An 8635-nucleotide genomic window follows, 5' to 3' on the forward strand; every position below is an offset into this window, starting at 1 on the left:
TTCGTTGATTATTTAAGACTTAAGAACGAAATAATTTGAGTTTAATATGCAAAACAGAAAATAAACATGTATGCATGAATTTGATCAATGGCTAAAACAAAATACAAATACTTCAATGGAATATATGGATGAGTATGTTATTGGGGTTATCAATTTCATCTTATCCACTCTCATATATTTTAGGAATTCAACATTCTTTTCATCATTGTTAATGCCACTCTCTAAATTACCTTTCAAGAAGGATTCTCCCTAATTACGAGTTCATACGATTCCTAGCATTCCTAATAATTAGTTCATTTAGCGCAGGAGCTTAACGGCAACCAATATACTATTGGGAGAAATTTCCCAGATCTAGACTTCCCCGTACGTTTCCGTATTGTCAATACCAAATTTCGTCCAGATTGATTTTTTTTTTTTTTTTTTTTTTGGCTTTTACTGTAGTTTATGTTCCTATTTTTATTTTTATTTTTATTTTTACTGTTTTACTTTATTTTTGCTTTTTATCCCTTTATTTTTATTGATTTACTTATTTTATGACTTTTTTTTATTATTTATTTATTATGTTCTTATATTATTTTTATCTTTATTTTTATTTTATTTTATTTCTCACTTTACTTATTCTTTTTCTTTTCTTCTCTTTTTATTTTTATTATTATTTTATTTTTATTTTTATTTTTGTTTTTTTAGTTTTATTCCACTTATATTCTATTTTTGTTCTAATATTATATAACTAAAAAAAAACAAGAAGAAAAAGGCATTTTTGTCTTTTAGTAAAATGAAAAAGAAAAAAAAAAGAGAAAGGAATGTTTGGGGTTAGGAGACAAGGTACGGGGTGTGCGTGTTGGAAGGGAAGAGCAGAAAACCGTGGCTGCGAGTGGCGGGGGTGGCAGAAACGTTTTGGTTTTTACGTACGAAATCAGTACAAGAGTTGGGGCACACAGAGAATTGGCACAAAAGAAAAAAAAACACTCAGAGAAAGCAGAGAGGGAGTAGAGAGGGGGGCTGTTATTTTCGGGAGACAAAAAAAAAGCAATAACTGAGGGAGGCTTCTTCATCTTGAAGCATTGTCCACTGTTGAGGAGAGGGACTCCATTTTACACGAGGAAGAAAAGGAGGAAGTCAGTCAAAAGAAGGAGAATCCATCCGAGATACAAGTTTAACCAAGAACGAACCAAGCTCCAGCAGGTAAACTGCCTTGCACCTCTGGGTTGATTACTGCATTCAATATCTCGGCTTTTGCTTGTTAGGTTGTGTGGGTCGTATATGATTGCTGTGTGTGTTGCATAAGATTGTTGTGTGAATACATGTTCTGGTCTGCAACCTTTCGCCGTCCCATAATACTGCAACATCCATTCTCTATTCCTTTGTCTTCAACTGTCATTCATCCCCAATGACCCCCACCACTCCTCACGGCTGGAACACAATCCAACACTCACCTACAACAAAAAGCAACAGGAAGTGGGAACAACATGAGGGCACGATGAAGGGAAGAATCAGGAAACCGGAGCTTCATCACGTAGCACCTGTTCACAAGAGCTTCATTATCACTCCATTATCACTATCGTCCCCCATCATTTTCAACCAAGGCCCTTCGAACCTCCATCACAGCCGCCTCCGCCATTGTCATCAACCTCGCCAGATCATTCAACCTCCACTGTCAAACAGCCTCCGTCCCAGCCACCATCAACTTCTTCTCTCGTCACCACGAAACCCCATTCACCTTCACCATCAAGCAACTCAAACACCACCGAGACACCCTTTCGTGTCATCACTAAACTTGTCGTTGTCGGCGTGTTGCTGTAAAACTCAACACCACCGTGAAAACCCACAACCTTCACGCTTCCACTTCAAACTTCCACCATCTTCATATTCATCTTCATCATCTTCAACTCCGCCATCCACTATACCTCCGACGTCTGCCCATCCCCCCGTGAACCCGTCATCCTCCTTCACGCCATCATCGCCGCTCCCCACTTCATCATCTTCATCTCCAAATCAGCCTTCACCTTCGTCATCACCGAACAACATCCACACACATAGCCCATTGTACAGTCAAGAAAACAACAAGAGGAAAGAGAGGAAGGGTTGGAACGAGTGCTGGCGACGCTAGGGCTAGCCGGATGGCGCGGTGCCTGTCGGGGGGCAGCGGCCGTTTGGAGAAGAGGAGACCGGCGTGTGGTCGCGCTTGGGGGAGGAGAGACCCTAGGTCTCTTTCATTTTTTCGAATGAGTGAGAATGGGAGGAAAGGGGCAGAGCCCCTAGTGTTTCAGCTGGGAAGAAGGTCTTGGGCCTAGGTTCAGACCGTTTCTCCTCTGCCACCCCCTTTTCTTCTGACCGTTTCTCCTCTGCCACCCCCATTTCTTCTAAGTCGAGCCCCTTTTTCCACTTGGGCTTTGGCCCAATCTGTTATCAGAATTTAATTTGGTTGACACCCCCTTGTTTCGTTTTCACACCCCTTCTTCCACTTGGGCTTAGGCCCAATCCGTGTATAAAAGGAAAAATAGCTTAGACACCCCTTTCTCTTATTTAAGCACCTCCGCACCTTTTGTTATTTACTTATCATTATTTATTTATCTTTTATTTTTTATTTTTTATCTTTCCTTTGGTTTCCATTCTAAATATTTATCTACCTTTTTTAAATATACTTTTATAAACAATAAAAATAATAATAACAAAAAATATATTTAAAAGGTTTAGGCACATGTGTGATCGCACGCATCGTCCTTGTGCTAAAACCTTTTCTCCTTCTTTTCTAAAATTACAAAAAATATATTTAAAAGGTTTAGGCATATGTGTGATCGCACGCATCGTCCTTGTGCTAAAACCTTTTCTTCTTCTTTTCTAAAATTACAAAAAATATATTTAAAAGGTTTAGGCACATGTGTGATCGCACGCATCGTCCTTGTGCTAAAACCTTTTCTTCTTCCTTTCTAAAATTACAAAAAATATATTTTAAAGTTTTAGGCACATGTGTGATCGCACGCATCGTCCTTGTGCTAAAAACCTTTTCTCTTTCTTAAATAAAATTACAAAAAATATATTTTAAAAGGTTTAGGCACATGTGTGATCGCACGCATCGTCCTTGTGCTAAAACCTTTTCTTCTTTTTTTTTCTAAAATTTCAAAAAATATATTTTAAAGGTTTAGGCACATGTGTGATCGCACGCATCGTCCTTGTGCTAAAAAACCTTTTCTCTTTATTTTATAAAAATACGGAAAACAAGAAATCTACAAAAAAAAACCTAAAAATATCTACAATTTCAAACAACGAACAAATGGCTACCCAGAACTACGTGATCCTTGATTCTCCATCAAGAGTGGAGATACGTAGGAGCAAGGCTAGTCCTTGTCAGGTTCACTTCCCAAAAATCCAAAAATCATTTCAAAACAAAATTTCAAACAATTTCCAAACAAATTTCTCAAATAGATTCGAAAGAACTACGTAACCCTGATTTCTCATTTTGAATGAGAATACGTACGAGCAAGGTCAATCCTTGTCGGGCCCAAAAAACTAAAAAAATGTATTTTGTTTATTTAGAATTTTATTTTATGGGATAGTTAAACATTTTTGAAAACCACATCATATTCGTGTATTTAGTTAAAGGTACTGCCTTAGGGCAGGCGTTGTAGGGTGCTAACACCTTCCCTACGCGTAACCGACTCCCGAACCCAGAATCTGGTTTTCGCAGACCGTGTCTTATCATTTTATGGTTTTTCCGTAGTTTTCCATAATAAACTATGGTGGCGACTCCAAAATCTCTTTTCAAAACTTGATTTTTTTTTGGATCGTCGTCCCGTCGCGATTCCGGTTGCGACAAATGGCGACTCCACTGGGGAGTGCTAGAGAGTCGAGCCATTTAATTAGATGCGCGAATTCGATGTGGTTTTGCTTTGTGTTTTTCTTTCCTTTTTCTCTATCTATGCTCGATATTTGGAATAACTGCAATAACTGTTGAATATTGAACCCTAGGGTAGAAACCATGTTTATATTTGCCTGGGAATTTTTCTGGTTGTTTTGCAGGTGAGGGTTTGGGTATGCATTGCATTCTCCCTTCACACACGCACTTTCGGCATATCATGAGTGGGGCCCTATACTCGGGTCTGAGCGTAACTTAGAATTAGAGGAGTTGTGTAGCGGTGTCACTCTGGGATGTACTTCCTGTTTGGCTATCGTGAGAACTCCAGCTAGAGTCTGTTCTCTTCATATGTGTTTCCACACCTAGTTGATTACTCGACTGTTGTGGAGATGCTATGAAGGGGTCATAGCTCTAGTAACCATTGATCTTTAGGTTCAGGTAACCATCCTTGTGAGATTCCATATACTTAACCTTAGATCTTAAGTGTTCGACCTTCATTAGGGCACAAAGGGAGATGTGTGCAGTCTTATAACCCTCATTTTTGCTTAATAAAATCAAGCACCTTGTACATATCTTTATACCTTTTTTTTTATACACCTTTTTCTTTTATTTCTTTCTTTTTCTCATGCATTTTTATGGTCTTGTCACTGGTTCTAGTCAGAAAATTATAAATTTGTGATTGAGTCCTTAAGGTAAAGATGGAAATTAACATGGATTTTGAGTCGAGGGGTATTTGAGTTCATACATTCTGATGAAAAGACACACATCAAGCAAAGGAAGATAATATTGGTGGCTCGAGGAATCTGGTGAGGAAAAGATAACCTTGAAAGATGCATTCAAGAATGGGTATAAGAATTTGTTGAGCTTGTCAGAGGGAAAGAATTTGGACAAATCGTAGATACACCTGCTGAGGGCAAAACTCTATGCAACTACCTTGGGTAGTTTACCCTTGTCTTGTAGCTAATCAAACTAATGAAAGTGCACCTTGTGAAGTTGGAAAGTGAATTCATACTTAAGGGTAAAGTGAACGACTTTCCTCAAGGATACCTAGAGTAGTACTTGCATCGTTTCGATGAGGAGGAAAAATGGGAAACAACTACGAATGTATTGACTTTTATCCTCTATGATGTCACGCTCTTCCCTAATATCAGGGATTTTGTTGACTGTGCTGCTATGAACGTTTTCGTGGGATACAAAGTTCGCTATGACTAGCTGAAGTTTGTGGGACCCTTAGGCAGTGTTATGAGCTAAAGGGTAGGAAGATGTTGTTTACCTTACCTGTGGTGCATGCATGATTCATCTCTCGCATGAGTGAGGGAGCCTTGAAGTTCATATGTCCGTTGGGTGAGCTACTGCAATGTAAGCCGAAGATGAAAAGGGCAAATGAATGAGCGCAACTCTGTGTAGGTTCAAAAGTGGAAAATTTAAATGGCGTGTTTTCTTAGCAACAAAGATCGTGTATCATACACCATTGCGAGAGTTATCTTGATGTCCCCCTCATGGGTATCCGATGTTGTATTAATTACAATCCTATGTGTCAGCACAAAAACAATTATGGGTATCCTGTGAGAGGATCGCCAACGCCTGCATCTCTTGCCACATGGCAGATCTTAAGAGGAAGGAACCTTTGCTGAATTGCTTCATCAAGTTAGGAACGCTTGGGGCAATGTTGTTCGCTTCGAAGAAAGGCCCCAAGATCATGGAGTTTTGACGAAAGGTTCCCTTAGCCAATGGATCACAGAGAGGGTTAAGACAGTCAAGTTGTCATTCAATGTAATTTCTCCAGACCCAAATTGTGAAGAGCAATTTCACACTACTAAGCAACGTGTGAAAGCAGCAGTGGGAAAACTGAATAAGGAATGTTGACATCGAGCTAAAAAGGAGACATAAAGAATTGATAATTCAAATGAAGAGGCATATTGTTGAGCAAGGACAAGTTACAAAGAATTGGAAGAGAAGTCTCTCACAGCTAGCTTCCCTTGCCAATGAAGCCATTGAAAACGTCCCTAAGTTCTTAGCTGATGCTGAGTCTGTAATGTCAATCATCAACCCGCCTAAGGGGATTGAAACATTCCTCAATTGCTGCAAGAAACTGATAAGAGAAATGAAGATTGTGATGGCTAAAGCCTGAGATGGTTGACCAAGACTTCCTGTGTCTCACGTTTTGGGAACTTCTGAATGATGAACCGCCTTATGGACTCCGTTTCGTGTTAATTTCCAAATTATACCAAGGCAAAATTTTCACAGCTTTATAATTTCTGACTAGAGAATTTGAACTACGTTGTCTTTTCTTTTTCTTTTCTTTTTTTATTTTCTTAAATTTTGTTTCACAAAAAAAAAGAAAAAAAAAAGTAAAATACAGTTAAACATCCAAGGTACCCTAAAGGACTCGAACCAGTTAACAAATCTTGGAGAACCAAGGGAAAGTTCAAGAAGGGATGAAAATTGATATCAACCAATTGAATGAGCAAATGAGTTGAATTCTAGAGCTTCTGAATGCCTTGCAAAGCCGTGTAGATTCACGCGCATGAGCGCAACAAAGAGTTCCAGGAGCACAAACTTTCCCTCCTTATGGTCTTCCCTAGAATTACACTACATCCTTGGAAGTGGACTCGAGACAATTTCACACTCAAAAGGCATAAAATAACGCAGTTGAAGGAAGAAACAAGCTTAGGGCAACCACTTTCATGGTCCCTACAGAAATGATTCAGCCCAGTGTAGTAAGCAAGACAATGACAAAGCAACCCGAGTTGAAATCTTCTCCTCATGTCGTTGCACCAGTGGATGTTGAGGTCGACAAGTGTAAATGTCGCACGACTATGCTTAGTCCCAGGTGTGGTTATACCCACAAAGTCTAAATTACCCAGATGTGAGAAACATGGGGGATCGTTTCTCCTAGGAGCCATCTCAGGGTGTATGGCAAGAAAATGGTTGTGCACACATGTGATGAAAAGTTGTCAAGTCATTTCTTCTAAGGTAGTTTGGCTAGCATGGCACTGACTATTATGCTTATCTTGAACCTTCACACGTCTAGTCTTGGGAGGATCTGGTAGAGGCATCTGGAAGCACTATAAATATAACCTGGATGTAGCGCCTGGCTGACTACAACTGTCGAGCATGGTGAAGAAGGAGTCAGATTCGTTCAAAGAATATGCTTATAAAAGGAAAAAGACTGTTCCTCAAGAAAAGCCTCCTATGACTGATAAGGAGATGCGCGCCCTATTCTTGAATACTTTGTAATCACCCTTCTGTGAGACCATGGTGAGCAGTGTTTCCCTAAAACTTTGCAAACTTGGTGATAATCAGAGAAAGACTTGAGATTTGTGTGAAGACTGAAAAGATCGCTCAAGGTCCTACCATGATGGCAAATGTTAACAAGTTCGGTCTAAGCTTGGGATAAGGAGAGAAGAAAGAGCTCAATCACATCCCACTACTCAAATACCGTTGGCCTACCCTTTGAAACTGCTCTGAGACAGAAAATGGACTCGACCCAAACTCAACTTCCCACCAAGCTGTCAGGCAGAAAAAAATGTTGATCAAGACGAAAGGCATATGAGTTTCACCCCTAATCTTCTGACTTATGCAACATTTCTTCCAAGTCTCCTGCATAAAAAGGCTTGGTCTCTACTTGTTACATGAAGCCTTTAAAGCCTCAATACCTCAAGACTCGTGATGCATCATATACAAAAGGTGATTACCATGGAGTGGCTATCGGTCATTCCACCAAAAGTGCTGTTGGTTCAAGCGCAAAGGCAAACTTTGATTCGTTCAAGATGGTTAAAGTGTGAAGAAAGTCAATCCAACAGTAAGGCAGGGCTTGACAATGTCTCTACAGACGCCATAAATAAGAAAGCATAAGTCATTGTACAAATGAATTTGATGTTGTGAAGTGTCTGGCTACTGGGAAGTATGGTCATCGGTATCACGCCTTCATCCAGGACTTTGAGTGCGAGCATTCACTACAGGGTTTCTCCAAGCAGTGCTGGAAATCGAGTCCTGAAAGGGTATTACGGAAAAAGGAAAACGAGATTGAAAAACAAAAAAAAAATGAAAGAAATTTTGAGTCACTTGTCTTTCTTGCAAATCGTCAAACTCTTGTTGTTCGAAAATAGAAAAAAGGAAAAATAATGAATAATCAAAAAGGAAAATTGGGATGTCAAGTTTTTCTGAGGTCAAGTGTTTAAGCAAAACTAACAATTTGACGTTTCCTTTCTAGATGTTTGTGCGCATGTTGCTTGAAAACCTCCTCCCTTCACCTTTCCAGAATAAAGGATTTTCCCTAAACACTACCCTCATCAACAAAAACCTTTACATTGGGGCAGATTGGCCTGGCCAAAATTTTCCTCGCTTGCGCTAGTTGGATGATCCCTGAATCCATTGAGATAAACGAAAGAACTTTCAAAAAGAGAATAAGCCCACTAGATTGAAAACCCGAAAGGGCAGTCTAGAAAGGAAAAGAAAGAAAAAAAAAACAACTCATGTTAAGGTCATCTAGTCGTAGAATTAATCTTTTGAAAATAAAGCAATCAGAATTTGAAATGATGTGTGGCCTTCTTTCTTTATCCAAAAAGCAAAAACTATAACCATTGTTACCCCGTTTTAGCCAAAAATAATTTCTTTTTCAAAATTATTCCCAAGCAAAGGTTATCATCAGTAGGGAGTCAACTCAGTGTACAAATAAAGAGCACTCAGTAATCAAAGGAAGAGAATCCTTCAAAAGGGTAAACAAAAAAAACAACAATAAAAAAGAAAAATCACAAAGTGATGATGAAAAAAATG

The sequence above is a fragment of the Vigna angularis genome, chromosome 10 (assembly GCF_016808095.1).
Source record: "Vigna angularis cultivar LongXiaoDou No.4 chromosome 10, ASM1680809v1, whole genome shotgun sequence".
In the NCBI taxonomy this organism is placed as follows: domain Eukaryota; kingdom Viridiplantae; phylum Streptophyta; class Magnoliopsida; order Fabales; family Fabaceae; genus Vigna; species Vigna angularis.